A 19,419-nucleotide genomic window follows, 5' to 3' on the forward strand; every position below is an offset into this window, starting at 1 on the left:
AACATGGTTGTTGGACTTGGCCCTTTCTGCTGGGTCATCTCTGGACTTTTTGCCTTCCTCCTACCCTTTATTCTGACATGGTGTTGGTGGTTTTAGGACTCTGGGCACGTTAGCACTGCTGTCCAGTGTACAATGCGTGTGCTGTCAGTGGTAAGCATGGTAAGATTGGTCTACATATCACAAAATATTTAAACAGGGGGTCCTGTGGGGAATATTTAAAGACCTAACGGAATTCAATCCCCAACCTAACTTATACACAGCAAACAGAAACCGTTGGTCTAGAACAAAAGCAGCTCTTCTCTGACAGCAAAAAACGAAATTTGTGTTAGTCAAAACAAGTCCCTATTAGAAGGACCATATCCCATCAACCCACCGAAGTGGTATATGTCATCATCTGGGATGTCCTATCGACTGCGTGGCTTAACGCAGTCCTAGGCTACAAACTTTCCAACACATGGAAAGGTGCTTTCACGTGTTTCTGGTTGATGATCCAGTTTGTCTGCTCTACACATATTGTTAATAGCCTCAAGCTGGGGCCTATTAGCTGGGCAAGTATTCACTATTTAAGGCATTATGCCTGTCCGTCTGGTTACCTCCCCTTTCGGTTAAGTCCAATCAGGGGTACCGACAGACAGGTAAGGAGTGGATTGCAATGCGGTCACGTTCCCTGTGTTCTGTTTAGGTAATACGTTGGTTTATGTTTAGGGAACAACTTTCCTGTATTAACGGTTTTCCTTACACTAGTTTGTCTAACAGAAGTGTTTCTTTCTTTACAAGTAGCTGATAATGAAACGCCCATATGTTAAAAATGATTTTAACCCTTCTCTTGTTATGATGTAAAGAGGCACTTTTCTGACTCCTTGGCTGCAAACTTTTAATGGACCGATTTGCCATTCATATACGATGAATTGAGGAGTTGGTTTGACATACATTTGAATATTAATAGAATGGACATTTCGCTATATTGTTTTATTTTATTCTTTCTCAATTGCTGCGATTTTTTCAACCACTGAATTGACCTTGAAAGTCCTGTATTTTGACAGTAACCAACTACCTTTGGATATTTACATATAGATAATTTTGGATTTCTTTATACATTCATAATCATGGGCTCCTGTCTATAACCATGGGCCTGAGTGATGCGTGACATTGTTTCCTCTTTTTAACATGACAGGTGACTATTGTTTAGTAAATATGGATTCTGACTTTAGGTTTAAAAAAATGTGTGTCTACCTGGAATAAAGAGCGGGCCTCCAATATTGGGCAGGATGCCAGGTGAGGTGAGGAGCACTCCCACATAAAGACGGGTAAGTGTATTCATACCCTCCTTGTGATAAGAATGACACTTAAGTGATGTAATATACCAAGGGTTATATCACCTATTTTGAGGAGCATTGACGTCATGAATGTAGTGATGTGTAGATGCTGTTTGTCTTACTCTGACAGCAATTTACTTATGTGAGGTCATGACAGTTAAAATATGATTTTCTGTGTTTTAGGAATGGGTCCAATACTCCTGCTATATCGAACTACATTCAAGTTACACAGGTGACTGTAGGTAGTATCGAACCAACCTATTATATTTTTGAGACCTTATTCCCATTCATCACATTAGATTGCAGTAGCGATTTCAATTGTTAAGGTCCTGACAAAAGCCTAGATTACTTTATCTGTCGGATGAAACATGTAGACCTGCTATTTACATTGACATCCTAAAGTTATTTTGTTAAAACTGTATACGCACTGTTTTTATTGTGGACATCAGGACATCATTTATTAAAATTGTTGAGTGCCCTGATAGTCAATTTTAAGATTCACTTTTTCACAGCTTTATTCACTTGCACTGCAACTTCCATCATTTCCAACTTAAATTTACAACTGTGTTTCATCACATAGAGAATCCTAGTGGATTCTAATTTTGAGTCACTGTTGGCAGCGCCTTTCCATGTGTTGGGAAGTTTGTAGCCTAGGACTGCATTAAGCTTTGCATTCGATAGCACATCCCAGATGATGACACATACCACTTCGGTGGGTTGATGGGATATGGTCCTTCATGTAGGGATTGGTTTAGATCAACACAAATTAAGTTTTTTGCTGTCAGAGAAGAGCTGCTTTTGTCCTAGACCAACGGTTTCTGTTTGTTGTGTATAAGATTGGTCTACACCTGTTTGGCATATTTAATATACCTGTCAGTCCCTTGTACAGTGGTATCTCAGATTCCTTCGGCTGGTAGAATAAATGCTACTGGTGGGCTTGGAGCGCTGATTGCACCACCCACCAATAGAGCCTTTCAAACTATCTCAGGTCTCTGCCTTTGCAGGGCCTGTGCACGCAGTGTTACTGCTGCTGTGACATGGCACCTAAAGTGTGTGCCATGTCTGTGAACACCTTTTACTGCATATCATTCACCCCTAAAGTAGGCCCTAGCTAACCCTATGGGCAGTGTGCATTGTAGGTAAAATGTATGACGTGTACCTTAAGTGTGTGACATGTCCAGGTAGTGACAAAAAGCCATTTTGGTTTCTCACTGCTGTGAGGCTGCTCTCCCATAGGAATGCATTGGGGATTCCCTGATAAGTGTTTCAGTGGTAATTCCTGATATGAGAGGAGCAATGTGGTCAAGTTTGGTATGGTTGGAATAGTAATAATAAATGCTGCGTACTGGTATGCATAGATATATTATCACTATTTTAGAAATGCCACTTCTAGAAGTTGGCATTTCTGTGTTTTATGTGTCTGCCTGCCTGATGTGGATTGCATGTCTGGATTTGGAGTGACAGGGGCTAGTGAGGTGTGTGTGTTTCCAAGGAGGGCAGGGTGAGTAAGCACTAGGCTGAATGGGAGATCTGCATTTGTAGTTGTGGGAGTAGTTCCCTGAGCCTGAATAGGTCTGTGCCTACTTGGGTGAATACTGGCTCCGCCCCTTTGTGGTGGTCTGATGACCAAGCCCCCATCTGACAAAGGGGAATAGGAGCCCTGTAAACAGAGTGCTCCTAAACCCCCCAGACCCAGTTCAGGTTGGTTCTCCCATGCCCTGTGCCAAGGGCAGACAAAGGAAAAGATTTTATAAATATTGGGGCTGTGACCCAAGGTAGTCTGGGGCTTTCTGTGCTTCCCTGTGCTACTGGAGGGACCTGCTGCTGCTGGGCACCAGGAGGAACCCCCACGATGGACTGCTTCCCTGCTGGAGGGCCCTGTGAGGTGGCCTGCCTAGGCCCATCCTTGTGCCCCATAGTCTGTGGACTAAGCACCTCGTGAGTGCTGCACCTTTATTTTTATTCTCCAGGATGAGGGGAACATTTTATTTTAATTTGCAGCACTGGACTGCGACAAATCTGGAGGGGGGCCCGACTTGGTGATTCCCCTGTATTGCTGGCTCGGAGGTGGGAGTCCACCGAAATGGATGCCTTGCTAGCGGGAGCCTACCCCGCATGTCGGTGCACTCTTGGTGGGATCCCACCCCTCCTAGATGCTTATTTAATAGCGGGAGCCCACCCCGCATTTTTGCTCTAACAGTAGCAGGAGATCACCTTGTATTTGTGTGCTTGTGTTGTTTACTACCGCGACCCGGGCCGGAAGTCAGGCAGAGGCTGCCTGGTCTGGGGCTGAGCTTTCCCTTGAAGGAGGGCGGGAGCCTACCCTGCCTCTGTGACCGCAACGGAGAAGAGAATCTGCCCGAAGGCAGGAAGTCAGGCAAGCTTGTGCCTGTTCGAAGGCGGGACTTCCGTGACCAGAGGAAGCACCGCAGCTGAGGCACAGTGGCGGCGGGGACAACACTGACAGAGACCTCGCTCTGCGTCCCGCCCGCACTGTGTCCCATCTGGAGGTCTGTCGAGGGCCTCGCTCTGCCAACAGAGGAGGTCAGAGGATTCTGCAGAGGCCCCGGTGAGTGGGGGGCGGTTGGGCGCATGGTTGGTGCAGAGTGAAGCAAACCTTGAGGAGCCCAGTATACGGAGCTCCCTGAGGTAATATTAACTGCCTGTGCTGGTTTCCTTTTGAGGGGCAATTGTGTTTTTGGAGTCCCGGAGTGGGGCTCCCCCAGGTACAATGGTGCCATAGCCATTAACTACAGCTTCCCTGCTGGACAGAGGGCAGCTGCAACAAAGGGGACATTTTGGTTTATTGATGAGGAGGGGGTGAGACGCACCCCTGTGCCCAGTGCATTTTGCACATTGCTTTACTGCATTGGCAGCCAGAAGGCTACTTGAGAGGCCCCAATTACAGCCCTGACATTTTGGGACAAAGGGTATTTGAGCCCACAGAAGGCCAGTTGGCCTGGGCCAGCATTAGGGTGGAGATAGAGCGCAAGGGCCTAAGTTGATGTTTGCACCTAGTTAGTGTTTTTGTGATGCTCTGCCAAATGTAGGCATACTGTGTTTATGCTCATGGTTGCCAAATGTGATTTATGCCCATGGTATTTATGCATAAGGGGCCCGATTCACAGAATGAACTTAAGACTCAATCCTAAACTTACTACTATTTTGGTATTCACAGAATACACTTACTACTTTTGATATTCACAGAAGACACTTACTCCTTTTGGTATTCACAGAAGACACTTACTCATTTCGGTATTCACAGAAGTTAGGAGTCCTAACTCTAGGACTCTTAAATGCTTTCTGTGAATACTGAAAGTCTTAAACTTAGGATTTTCCTCAATTTAGTAGTCGTGAAGTTAGGACTCCTAACTTTAGGGCTCATAAATGCCTTCTGTGAATACCGAAAGTCTTAAAATTTGGATTCTTCTCAATTTAGTAGTAGTAAAGTTAGGACTCCTAACTTTAGGAATCCTAAATGCCTTCTGTGAATACCGAAAGTCTTAAAATTAGGATTTTTCTCAGTTTAGTATAAGTAAAGTTGAGAAAAATCTGAATTTTAAGACTTTCGGTATTCACAGAAGGCATTTAAGAGTCCTAAAGTTAGGACTCCTAACTTCTGTGAATACCGAAATGAGTAAGTGTCCAAAGCAAGCGCCGAGATACCCTTTGTGGTGATACGTGCGCTATATAAGAAACTACATTACCATTTAGGAGTCTTAAAGTTAGGAGTCCTAACTTTACTACTACTAAATTGAGAAAAATCTTAATTTTAAGACTTTCAGCATTCACAGAAGGCATTTAGGGGTCCTAAAGTTAGGAGTCCTAACTTTACTACTACTTAATTGCGAAAAATTATAATTTTAAGACTTTCGGTATTCACAGAAGGCATTTAGGAGTCCTAAAGTTAGGACTCTTAACTTCTGTAAATACCATAATGAGTAAGTGCCTTCTGTGAATACCAAAATGGTAGTAAGTTTAGGATTTTGTCTTTAGTAAGTTCTGTGAATCGGGTCCATTGTGTTTATGCTAATGTGTTCTATGCCAACTGTTATGCAGACATAAGGCGTTTATGTTGCTAGACATAATGCCAAGTACAGTATTTTACCAGTAGTCACTGGTTGTGTTTTTTGTGTGCTACTAGTGCTTTCTAAAGGTTCTGACAGTGGCGCGATTAGCCCTGTCCTGTGTATATAGTCCCCTGTGAATACTGCCTCGTGCCAGTTGGCACAGTGTATATGTGTGTGTGTGATCATGACTCTTATGTGTTTTGGATAATACAAAGGCTATTTTTTATATAACCTTGTGTGGAGTTTCTTTTGAAGAGTGCCTAGTGTGTTGCTGCTGCTGTGTGTGTGTTGTGCAAACGCTTTACACATTGTCTCTGGGATAAGCCTGACTGTTCGTGCCAAGCTACCAAGGGGGTGAGCAGGGGTTATCTTCAGCGTGTAACTCCCTTGCCCTGACTAGAATGGCGGTTCCTGCCTGACTGGGGCGCTTGCCCTAGCCAACCAGAAATCCAATTTCTTACAACAGTGCAAAAACGTACGTGTGCCAGCTACACTCACCAAGGTAGGTAGCTGCAGACGAGAGCAAGCAGGGAGAAGAACTGCACAAAAAGTGCATGCCCACAGAAGTCTCAAAACAGCACTAACTAACCACTATAACAGGACGAAGGGCACAACAGTGGCAGTGCCCCAGCAGAGAGAGGCACTCAACTTCTTTCGAGGAAAAAACGCCAAACCAGGAGTCCTGGCAGGAAAAGAGCCAGAAACCAAACTAATCTGGGTCGACCTCTAAAGTACGAACAGTGGTAATTGCTTGTTATTATATAGCGCACTGCAGCAGGTACAAAGGCACTCGCTTTCTAGTGAGACCTTGCGAGGTGACGAACTTGTGAAAAACTCATCACAGTGTCATCAGAGGTGAGCTGTTAACACACTAAGCTAGCCTGTCCACAGCGGCTGAAATAAACTCACTGCTGATTCCCATTGCAGGACTCGAACCCCTGCCCATTAGGAGTCAGCAAGACCGCAGCAAAATACAAACCAACACTGTGCTCCCTGTGGTGGGACTCGAACCCTTGCAAAGGACAGGACTGTCACAACAAACGAGACACCGTCCCCAAAGCTGCTTCTTAGCTACAGCTTCTGTCTGTGGGAGACGAGAACTCCACACCAGAATGGTCAGTGCTGCCCCCCGCCGGCAAGAACAAATGCCCACAGAGCAGGGCGTACATGCTAAACAGAAGAAAAACAAAATGGCTGCCAAAGCAAGCCACAAAACATACACAAGAAAAAAGCAAACAAAACGTACCCGACTCAGCCAGGAAGCATTCAGAAAAAAAACAACAGGATGTGTGGATGACGCACTTCCCTCTTTATGCATGCCAGGCCAGGTAGGTGGCGATAGTGGGGGAAGTATTCGACTTTTTAGGTAATACGTTTCTGTAGATCAGACAAGCCAAACATTGTTAAGGAATGGGGTTGGACAACGGACGAGGGGGGAATGTAAGTGTAGTGCAGTGCTGCTATTCAGTGCACAACTAAAAAGGATGGCAGATAGAAATGTATACAGTGGGTGAAAATGAATGCTATACAAACGCTCATAGATTCAGAACAAAATAAATAAAAAAGTTGTTAGCTTGATCCTCACTGTACATTTCAGTGCCTGCATGCCTTGGATGTTTGTATGATCACACTTGCGTCCGAAAACAATAGAAAGTACTTCTATGAGTTGAACTTAATGGTCCGCTTTTGTTACATATAGTGCTTAACAGTCTACCTAGCTTTGTCTCTAAACACTCTAACGTGCAGCAGATGAAGTCCAGCACATTGAACCAAGTCAGGTTTGGAAGTCAGGTCTGCTTCGTTCCCTGCTGACAACATTCTCTTATGTTTTACTGCTTTACAAATATTTTCAGCATAACATGAACCATATTTTGGTAATAACGTACGTACATTTGACAAATTAAATTGTGTGAATACACAAGTGAGAGATCAGAGAATTATTCTTGAGATCAAAAGGGGTTGTACACATAATTTTAGAGTGTATTTCTACCCCACTTTTAGAGATGTGTTTTCTGTGCAATCCCCATCCTGCCAGCACCTCGATACAATACTGCACACTTTTATTCTCAGTTGACTCTATCCAGAATAGGTTTATTGAACTCAAAGGTGTCGTTTTGATCTTCAACCTAGTACAACTCCCTCTAACAGTGTTTAATTATTCTGTACTTTCGCGGAACTCTGGGTTAACTGGACTTTTTCGGTAACTCTGCGGAGTGAAACTCCACGAGCTACGCACAGGCCTAAACTCTTTTCAATTGGAAATGACAATTTCAATGTTATCCTATGAGAGAGATAGGACTTACACAAGTAAAAAACTAATCTAAGGGGTGGGAAGAGTAAGGCAGCAAAGGAGGAAATAACGGTATAGAGGTATACAAAAAGAAAAACTAGAAGAAGAAAGTGAGTTGAAGTGTCCATCATCAAGGAGCGAGGCAGACAACAGGTAGCTGTGATGAAGATGATTTATTACAGGACAAGAGATAAGGTTAACCAGAGCCCACGCCAACCGCTGCAGAGGAATCACTGGAATGCCTGGGCACAGGATTCCACATTCCAATGCATGCGGCGAGGTGAGAGCAGCAGGGAGGACGAGGAAGCACGAGGATATAACACATCCTCCTTTCTAGAAAAGAAAGAATTAATCTTAACAGTATGTACATACAGGCAGAGCAATAAATGCAGACATATAACATTGAGATCAATCTGGAAAGGAAAAGGTTATTTACCAACCATGTAATCTTTATGCCACACAGGAGGTTTCCTCGAACGGGAGGAAATTGGACGAGGGGAGTGGAGGGGAGTGGACCCAACAGAAGGTAGGGAAACAGGAGAATGACTTGAATTGAAACCAGTAGAAAAGGTCCTAGTGTGGTTGGGAGCAAAAGAACTGCTCAGGGAAAAAGGAACCTTGACAACCTTAGAAAGGCTCCACACATTGCCGTCTGACAACTCCACAACCTGCTTACCAACTCTAACAACTAACATCGGGTCAGAAAAACGTGAAACACCAGATTTAATAAAACCAGACTTTCTCACACGTACCCAATCACCAACCTTACAGGGATTGCTGGAAGAAGAAGGCACTAAAGGGGAACGACGACTGGCATGGTTGCCCTTGGCAAGATCATGCATCCAGGGTTGGCTTAAATTACACACACCTTTCCTCCCCCGCATTATTTCAAAAGGAGAAGGTTCACCATAGGCCTTAGGTGTATTCCGATAGCTCCACAAAAGCTTCCTAACAGCCTCGTAACAATTCTCACCATTGCACACAGCTAGTTGTAGACCTTCTTTGAGCACCCTGATCCACCTTTCAACCATGCCATTGCCTTGAGGGTAATAAACAGATGAACGTTTGTGTCGAATACCATGATTGCTACAGAAGAATTTCATCTCGGAAGAGGTAAACTGAGGGCCGTTATCAGAAAGCAAGGAAGAGGGAAAACCTTCCTTTTCAAAAATCGAATTTAGAAAATCGATAACCACCCTAGAAGATACAACAGAAACGAACTGGACTTCTGGCCAACTAGAGAACTGGTCTATCAGGACAATGGCGTATACAGGACCCTGACCAAAAGACATAGGACCAGCAATGTCAACAGAAACACATTCCCATGGTTTTGACGGTCTTGAGATGGGATCGTGGAGGTACTTAACAGGCTTTTGAGATTTGTCACTCACACAACATTCAACACACGATCGTACCTTTCTCTCGATAAGTTTGTCGACCCCAGGCCACCAAAATTCACTCCTAATCCTTTTTTTCATATTGGACATGCCTGGATGACCCTCATGAGCCATGTCCAAAACAGTGTTTCTCAAGTTATCAGGAACTACTAACAATAAACCTCTCAAGAGGGTTTCCCCTTGGACTGAGAGTTCAGGAGCCACATGAGAGTAAGGCAAAACATTAGGAGGTAGACTATTTTTTGGAGGCCAACCATTTTTGACAAAAGATATGACATCTAAATAAACTTGGTCATCAGCACAAGCAGAATTCCAAACATCTTCACTAATGCATCCATTGGATACCTCACAAATAGATACAACTTTGTCAGGGTCATCATCAGGTGCAACAAAATTATCATCATCGATGGGAAGTCTTGAAAGAAAGTCAGCTAGGACATTCTTAGCACCGGGAATGTACTCAAGAGAAAAATGAAAATCTTGAAGTTTATACTGCCACCTAGCAATTCTAGAAGTGGCTTTACCGCAGCCTTTGGTTGTGAAAAGGTCTACAAGGGGCCGATGGTCTGAGCGTACTACAAAGTCAGTGCCATATACATATCTACGAAAGTATTCAATGCCCCACCAACAGGCTAATGTCTCCTTCTCAAGAGTGGAATATTTCGTCTCAGCACCCCGTAAAGGCCTTGATGCAAAAGCAATGGTAACAAGACCTCTGTGTTGCTTTTGCATCAGAACAGCGCCAATGCCAACATTGCTGGCGTCAGTAACAATAAAGGATTTACAATTAGTGTCGAAAGGTGCTAAAGCAGGAGCAGAAATGATACATTTTTTGATAAAATTGAATTGACATTTACAGTTATCGTCCCAAACAAATTCCTGATGGTTCTTCATCAGGTTGCGAAGGTGAGATGTTTTATCAGAGAAAGATGGAATGAATTTGGCATAATACTCGGCCAAACCGAGGAAAGACCTCAGTTGATCTTTGTTGGCAGGTTCAGGTGCATTTTCAATTGCTTTGACCAGACTGACTTTGGGAGAAATGCCTTGACTGCTAATGGAATGACCGAGATAATCTACAGAATTTTTTCCAAATTTGCACTTTTCTTTGGTGAGAGTGAGACCGTTGTCCTGAAGGATGGAAAGAACTTTAAATAAAACTTCTGAATGTTCACGTTCATCCTTACCAAAAACAAGGATGTCGTCCTGAAAATATAATACATTGGGTACATTCTTAAACATGTTGTGCATTACACGCTGAAACACTGAGGATGCGGACACTAACCCAAAAGGCATTCTTTTATAACGGTATGCACCCTCAGTGGTAATAAATGAAGTCAAATGTCTACTGTCATCATGCAGAGCAATCTGGTGATATGCGTTAGATAAATCCAAAGTGGTGAAAATGGATGCATCCTTCAGTTTAGCAAACATTTCACCAATATTGGGTAAAGGATGCCTATCCACCCACACGCTTGAATTTAAATCGCGCATATCAACACATAAACGAATTTTACCGTTAGGCTTGTGGGCAACAACTACTGGCGAAAGCCACTCGGAGGATTCAATTTCCTCAATTACATCTAAGTCACACAATCTTTGAAGCTCAACTTTTACAGATTCACGTAAGGCTAAAGGTATGTTGCGTACCTTATGTACTTTTGGAACGGCATTGTGCTTGAGAATAATTTTATGTTTGAAATTTTTGAGTAAACCCAAAGTAGGGGAAAAAACTTGGGGAAAGATAGTTTCCCATTTGTTGTCTGGGACCACATCAACAGAATTGATGAAGTCAGAATACCCTAAAACTTGATCGGGGTGATTGGGATCAAGTTTTATCATCAATTCTCTTTGCTGTGGCCAACCAAGTAAACACGACCCATCTTTGGCAACATAAACCTTAGCTTGAATCGATTTGCCCTTGAACGATAAAGTGGATGGAAAATATCCAAAAACATCAATAGGTTTTTTCCCATAACCCCTTAATTTTATGTCAGAGGGAAATAATGAAACAACATCAGGAAATTCATTTAGTAACACGTCATCGCCTATTAAAGTATATTTTGCTCCAGAGTCGGCCATGACTTTTATCGACTTGGAACCAATTTGAAGCATACAGAAGGGTGAGTCTTTCTTTTCCCCTCCAACTTCGTAGACAGTACAGATGTCGTCGTATTCATCGTCATCAATGTCCACAGGTTGGACTTCAGAGAACCTGGGGCGTCTGGGGTCAGAACTAGAATATCTTGACTTGTTGCGATTTCTACACATCCTAGAGAAATGGCCTCTGGACTTACAATAGTTGCAAAACTGTCCAATAGCGGGACATCTCTTATCCGTAGCCACATGGCCGGGAAAACCACATTTGAAACAGATAACATCTTTTCTGAAGTTTTGATGAGATGTAGAAGTGAACATAGGTTTGTTGGAAGCAAAAGAAGTTGGATTCTTTTTGACGTTTTGGACAACTGATATACTTTGATTTTCTAAAGGAAGATCTTTTGGTTTCTTTTCAGATAGTTCTTTTATTCCAAGTTTCATATCCTCAAATCGGTGAGCGATGTCAATCGCTTTTGAAAGAGATAGATCCTTCGCGTCAAGTAATTTTTCTTGAAGTTTCACATCAGAGACGTTGTGCACGAGCTGGTCCCTTAGCATTTGATCTTGAAATTGTTGGTAGTTGCACTTGGCTGCAAGGATCCTTAAATCTTTGATAAAGGAATCAACTGGTTCCACTGGAAGTTGTTTTCTGCTAAGGAACTTGTGACGTGCCACGACTTCATTAACTTTCTTTATGAATTGTTTGTCGAGTTGCATTATTGCATTTTCGTAGACATCGGCCTCTTCTTCTTCTTCATCGTCTACTGTGATAGGAGGGAGATGAGAGAGTATTTGTCTTCCTTCTGCGCCAAGAGAATGTTTAAGAATTGCGAATTTGCGTTTGTCTGTGAAATTCTCGCCTCCTATAGCTTCCAGATAGGCCTCAAATCCTTCACGCCATTGTTTCCACTCCAATGGTGGTTCACCGGGGCTTGCCAAGAATGGCGGAGGAGCATTGAAGCTCTCCATTGAGAAGTAAAGAATATGACAAGAAAAAGTAGAGAAAATTCCAATAGCGTGTAGAAAAAAAAAATTATTTCACTTGGATATTATGATGTCATAAATGTGATGAACCTTTTCCTGAAGAGTAAATGGGTAAAGACTTTCTGTTGTCACAATAGCAGCTAGAGCGATTTCTTAGAAGAAACCCTTTGTGATGTCACAATAGCAGCATGTGGAGCGCTGACGCTGTCCGGTTGCCAATGCCGACAGATTGGAATGCTGACAACGAGGTGCGCGTGTACTTGCTCGCGCTGAACAATGAAGGCGCGTGGTGAAGAGAACGCGTCAATTTGTGCAGTCAAAATTAAACGAAAGTCATTAAAATTGAAAATAATCTCACCGCTTGGGTTGAAGAAAGCGGGATTTTCACCAAATGAGCGTTGCAGCGGAAATGAAGACTCGGAGGGGGTGGACGAAGAGATTAAACACCTTCGAACAGCAACGGTAATCGTGGTCCGGGAAAACCGGGGCTGCGGGCTCTGGGGTCGCGTAGGTTCGTTCACCTCAAGTCGCCAGTGAAGTGTCCATCATCAAGGAGCGAGGCAGACAACAGGTAGCTGTGATGAAGATGATTTATTACAGGACAAGAGATAAGGTTAACCAGAGCCCACGCCAACCGCTGCAGAGGAATCACTGGAATGCCTGGGCACAGGATTCCACATTCCAATGCATGCGGCGAGGTGAGAGCAGCAGGGAGGACGAGGAAGCACGAGGATATAACATGAGTGTCATACAATATTTATAAATATCCTCTTTGGATCAATTATGCAAAACAAACAATTGTTGTTTATGTTAAATGTTTTCCTCAATTGCAACGAAAGTACAATGTGTCTGACAAATTGCAGGCAAATGAACAGTGATGTACAAGGAAACACCCCCCCTGTAAACAGCGCTTCTTAGACGTGGTTAATTTGCATAACATTCAGACCTCAGCACCACTCAGGCAGCAAATGGCTTGTCAAAAACGCAGAACAGGGATGGAAACAGCAGTTAGTAATTTGTCAGAGTCGAGACATTTGACACGAGTCAAGCACGAGATTGTATGTGGAAAGGGTTTCTATTTAAGCCATATTTACTCTGTCTAGCCACATTTCTGATTTCAGTAAATAACGTAATAGGCCAGATTTCAGAAAATGCAAAGCTGTCTTGATACAGGCCTTTTTTAAAAAATTTTATTTCCATTGACTCAGTTGGCGAAAGAGCTCGAAACCAAAGATTCGCGCTAATTCCGATTTACTATTTTAGCCCAAATGGAGAATCCAAGAGGCCTTGAGGAGCATATTGAAAATGTGAGACCACGTTGGAAAGACAATAACATTGATTTCAGGTCTACTCAAGAATATTCAGAAATGGAACATCACATTTTCACAAGCTTTCATGATGTGTCCATACTTTCATCATCATTACTAGAAATGTGGGGCCTCATTTATGAGGCTGAGCGTCACTTTTACGCCGCCGGTGCTTGAATTTTTGTGACACACCAGTGGCGTAAAAAATGTGCCTCGTTGCGCCATATTTACAAAGTGACGCATCTAGGTAGATGCGTCACTTTGTAAACCCCTGCGCTACATTATACCTGCACCAGGTATAATGTATGCAAGGGGGGGGCGTATTGACGCAAGGAAAGGTCGTAGAAGTGACGCAGTAAAATCTATGAGATTTCACTGCGTCACTTTTAGTATGCCGTTGCTTCAAAATCTTGCGCCAGCCTCACAGCTGGCGTAAGACTAGCGCAGGCCCTTTCAGATGGGGCTTGCCCCATGTGAAAGGATGCATTGTTGGAGTTGCGTCACTTTTGTGACACCCTCCAGCAATGCGTCACTTTTGCGCTTACAGATACGTCAGAAATACTGACGTATCTGTAACTCCTTGCGACACGATGCATCATACATTAAATATGACGCATCAGGAATGTCGCAAGGATCGCGCACTTAGAAGTGACGTATCGCAGCTTTTACGCAGCGATGCGTCATTTCTCATAAATGAGGCCTGTGAGCTTTTCTTTCCAGGGATATAACTCTTCTAGATGGAAAAGACAACAGCTGGAACCTCAGTCTTAAAATTTTGAATTAAACATTGCTTTGCTACACACATAGGCCATGATATCGAGTCGAGTGGTACATTGGGTGCGGTACCATTCTGCCCATTTTTATTATTACCATTACAAAATCATGAAGAGACATAAACAAAATTGTTTTATTACCGTATTACCATGAGTAATTTTATCTCACCCCACTTTACCTGTAATATTGTTCTGCATGCACATTTTCTGTCCAGTAGAACCGAGTGGTAAAGCTGATGGGGTTATTTCACTGTGTGCCCCAGAAAAGTATCATGATGTTTTACAGGTAGGTTATGGTTATAGCAATTTTGTTGCAGCAAAGACACATGTAAAAAAGCAAGTTTTCACAGCCTTGGTAAGATTTATTATCGAGAGTGGATATTTCAAAGTAATAGACAATACACAATAGTAACTGACACATCACATAACATTGCAACCTCTTTAGAGTAGGCTATGAGAAACCAATTCAGAAATGATTTACAAAAATTAAAAACGAATCACAGAAAATGTCATAATAAAACGTCATAACTTTTCAAAGTACGACCTGCTTTGTCCAGGTGGTAAATTTAGGAACTATTTTCTGTTGCTGATAGGCTTTGCTCTCAAAATGTAAGATCGATATATTTTTTACCACCGGCACAGTAAAATTTGATGCACAAAAATACGCATACGGAAAGCTTGGAATCAGTATTAATACATAAACATGCAGAAAGGTGTCTCTACCTTACTACCAACCAGGGCCATGGTATTTGATTCACAAAGTTATTTTTACTTTTAACACTAGGACAGAGGCCTAATATTTTAGGCCCATATTTATCAATATTTTATGCAACGAAGCAAGCCACCTTGCTGCCCTACGCTACGTGACTCCGCGAAATCCCTGGGATTCACCATGGACAAACACCTGAATATGCAGGCGAACATTACTAATGCCACCAAGGGAGCTAATCACAAGTTGAATATTCTAAGGAAACTCAAACCCTTCCTTCCTCAGGCCGACGTAAAAACGGCAGCGCAAGCCCTAGTGCTATCAAGATTAGACTATGGAAGCACCACTCTTAGCAGTCTCCCCAAATACAAGCTTGCTCCACTGAGGGCAAGACTAGTATCAGAAACGAAAAGAAATAGCCAAATTTCTCCGACCATGAAGGCTTTGAACTGGCTGCCCTACGAGGCAAGAATACAGCTAAAGGTCGCTTGCATAACCCACAAAGCACTGCATACCAATACACCAGTTACTTAGCTCTAAAGCTGGAGCATTCGGGAGGATGCAGACAACAACGGAGCGCGAGTTCTTGACTTCTGAAACCACAACCCTTCAATAAAAGGAGTACTGGTTGCAGAGCTTTCCCAGGGATTGCGCCAAAGATCTGGGATTTCTTATCTCCTTTGGATATGTGGAATCTCCTCCTTTACCGCCTTCAAAAAAGAAGTAAAAATACTCCTTTCGAACAAATTCACGTCCTAAGACTCAATTCTAGGTTGACCACGAGTCTCCTACATGATCTACATTTCACTGCCTACCTCTTGTGTATTGAAGGAGAATATTATATGTATGTTTATGACCATGTATTATGTTTTGACCACTGGTCACATATGTTATCCATACACTATATACCTCTTTTGTTTGAAATGATGACTATCATATGCTTGCATACTACTCATCTCTTTTGTTTAATTACTTTATACTGTAAAGCGCTCTGATACCCTCGTGGGTCACGTTCGCACTACATAAAACCTTATAAATAAATGAATAAATTCCTGCCCTCTGCCTGCAGTGGCACACAAACAGCTGCCTAACACCAACGCAGATACAGTTATACTATGCTACAAGGGTGCCTGCTTTGTAGGCAGGATTGTTTTTGTGCAGGAAGGGACAGCGACCATCCTCAGAAGCCTTTTACTCTTCTAGATGTGCTGCACAATGCAGTACACTTGTAACGAGGAATGAAGATATTGCTCCTTGTTGCACCTGTGCTGAAGAGGCATGCAATTCTGACATTCTAAGGTCTTCCACTGTTGATAAATCTGGGAGTTTGTCAGCATGCATGGGTGGATTCATGGGAACACCCATGCAACACCCAAGGCATGCCTCCCTGCTGAAGATTAACGCACACCAGTGATTCACTCTGCCTTGCATTACAATAGATGTATAAAGCTTTGCAGGACCCTGCATGGTGGCCTTGCGTGGCTTGGTAAATCTCATTTAGGATTTGCGTTGCCCTTTCATCCCATTTAGTTGCGCAAGGGTGACACAAAACTGTGAAATGCAAACCACAGAAAGGCAGTAGTGAAGATAATAACTTCTTTTATTAAATTGAAGAAACTCCGGCCACAGCAGAAAACAATTCCATCATACACTGAATCTGAGTGCTCCAAGCTTTCACAGTTCCCCACTTGAATTTAAATATTCTACAAGAGCATGCCAAAGTAGTAATAGGGAAAGAGTGAAGGAACCGAGTGGAATAACGTAACAACCCACTCCCTAACCCAACCCAAAAAATGAAAACAAGAATAAAAATGCATTTATTTCTTAGCCAAAACCACAATTCATTTGAAATTCCAAATCCTCCCATCATTCACTTTAGCAGGCCCCCCTTAAATTCTTGAACACTTTGTTTGATTTTCTGAAGTGAGAAATAGCAAAATTACACATTTTTGCCGCTTAACTTTCACAATGTCCTCCACCTGAATGTGAAAGTGTTTGATTGCTTTGCGGAGATCATACCGCTCTTTCCTAGCCTTCTGTTTTTGGACCTCTTTCAACCTCCCTCTCTCAGTCCGATCTTCCACACGAGAAAGCTCCTTCAATATACCTTCACCAATGGAGGACACACTTTGGTACATTAAATGTGCTTTGTAGTGACAACAAATTTACTAGTCTCTCTTTTGGTATGCAGAGAATAGCTATACTCCTCCACTCTTAATTTCACAGTGTCCATCAAATTTACACCTTTTGTGTTTTGCAAAGTCTACAGTCTCTTTCAATGTTTTTTTTAAATCTCTCAATCGTTCTGTAGGTTTCTTGATGGAAGAGGGTGCATTTATACTGAGCAATGTCCTTTTTTCCCAAAACTCTTCCATTACTTTTTAGGTCAACTGTACTCCCTTGTCTGTCAGTGTACTTTTCGGAGTCCTCTCCCATGAGAACACTTCTGTTAAAAATCTGATAATAGCTGCTGTGGTTATTTTGACTGTGACAACCACTTCCGGCCACCTAAAGAGAATATACATCACCACAAATAAATATCTTGGGGAGGAACCTGTGCTTCTGTGTCCCACAATACCAAACACAATTTCATCCCAGAAATCATTTGGAATCTCTTTGCAAACCTTTGGTGATGTCTTTACTTTCAAAGTTTTATCACTCAACTTGCACTCACAATAGTCCTGAACCACCCAATCCGTAGCAGGCCATTAGTAAGTGCCCCTCAAACTTTCCTTTGTTTTGCAAATACTCTGGTGTCTCTCCTGAGCCAAACTAGTCACGCCCTAACACCACTAGGCGGAACTAATCTGCTCCCACTTAAACAAGAGACTGTTAATAACAACTTCATCGGACACCTCGGCATATGCAGGTCAATTTACATTGCGAACCCAAGTATCACATCCACTGTCGATGTCATCGTCCACACATTTCACCTCCACATCCTCTCCAACTACGCATGCCACTGACTCTCAGAGACACACGCCACTGTGAAGGCACAAACCATGACATCTTCCTCCTTCCACCACACCTCTTCATCATCATACCTCTGTGGAGCATCAATACCACTGTTGACACACAGTCTGCAATATTATTATCCACACCAGGAATATACTTGACCACAAACTGATCATCTTGTAATGTAACAATCCCATTAGAAATACACAAAGAAATGCAGTCTATACCTTTCTTTCCAAACACTTTCCGACTGAACTACAAACCCGGCACCCCCACAAAAACTGCCTATATTTGTTCAACAACCAAAGCGAAGCTAAGGCCTCCTTCTCAAATGTTGAAAAGCATGTTTCCTCTCCTTTCAATGATTGCGACGCAAATGCAATCCTGACTTCACTGCCATTCTGTATCTGTGTTAGAATCCCTTCAACACCTTTATCACTGGCATCTATGATTACATAAACTGGCAAACCTGGTATGGAACATTTCAAGCACTGTGCCGAAGGTAGACCGATTATTATGTCTTCAAATTCCTTCTGATAAGTTTCAGACCAAACAAATTGAGCCCCCTTTTTGAGCAGACTCCTAATACTACTGAGGCATTGGGCAAAATTAGGAATGTACCAGGCATAGACCTCAGCTTTCCATAAAAAGGCTTGTACCTATTCTGAATGGCATTGGCAAGCTCACCCTTTGGTTTAACCATACCACCTGCAATAACCTGCCCTAAATATGATATTTTAGGGCGACAACAATTGCATTTCTCAATTTTGCGGGTAATCCTCTTGGTACTGAGGATCCTCAACACTTCTCTTGAGGAAAAGCAGCCGGTTACTGTCGAATGCCCGGGCTGTCGGCGCAAGATGCCTCTAATTTCCATAGCAAGTAGTTACCAAATAAAGAGACAGGCGCTGGGAGCTGGAACGCAAGAACAGGGTTTATTTCTCATGAGGAGAGCCTGTCATTTCGGATACGCACACAGAATGTCTTCGGGAGGTGCTCTAACTGCATCTCTGAGGCCTGGCCTCTTATACACAGGTTTATAGCTCTATATCATGTGACACATTCTTGTTAAGGCTTTGATGTACGGAAAGACATCCTTGGAATCCCCACTTTGAGCCCGTTCCCACACATATTTAAAGTGTTTTAACGTGTTTACTTCTTACTAACGAGTTATTAAAGCGTTTTAATCATACTACATTGTTGGAGTGTTTTATATATTTGTAATCTGGCAACGAGCTCAAAGATGTTACTGCATAACCAGAAAAAGACATAGCCCAATTGTGCGTGATGTAGCCCAATCTGGCGACGCCGATGGTAGGTATCAGCAGACTTCCATTTGTACAGGGTTTATCGTTTATTGGGCGGGGTGGGTGGTAGGGCAGATATGCTTAGGTAGCGAGAGCGACGGAGCCGAGCTACCTCGTGGTCTTCTCGACTGCGAGTTTGGCTCCTCCCCCTAGTTTCATATATTTTTTTTTTCGCGAAGGGTTATTTCCTAGTGTTTCTTGTTTAAGCAGG

This window comes from Lissotriton vulgaris, chromosome 2_2, assembly GCF_964263255.1.
Source record: "Lissotriton vulgaris chromosome 2_2, aLisVul1.2, whole genome shotgun sequence".
NCBI lineage: Eukaryota > Metazoa > Chordata > Amphibia > Caudata > Salamandridae > Lissotriton > Lissotriton vulgaris.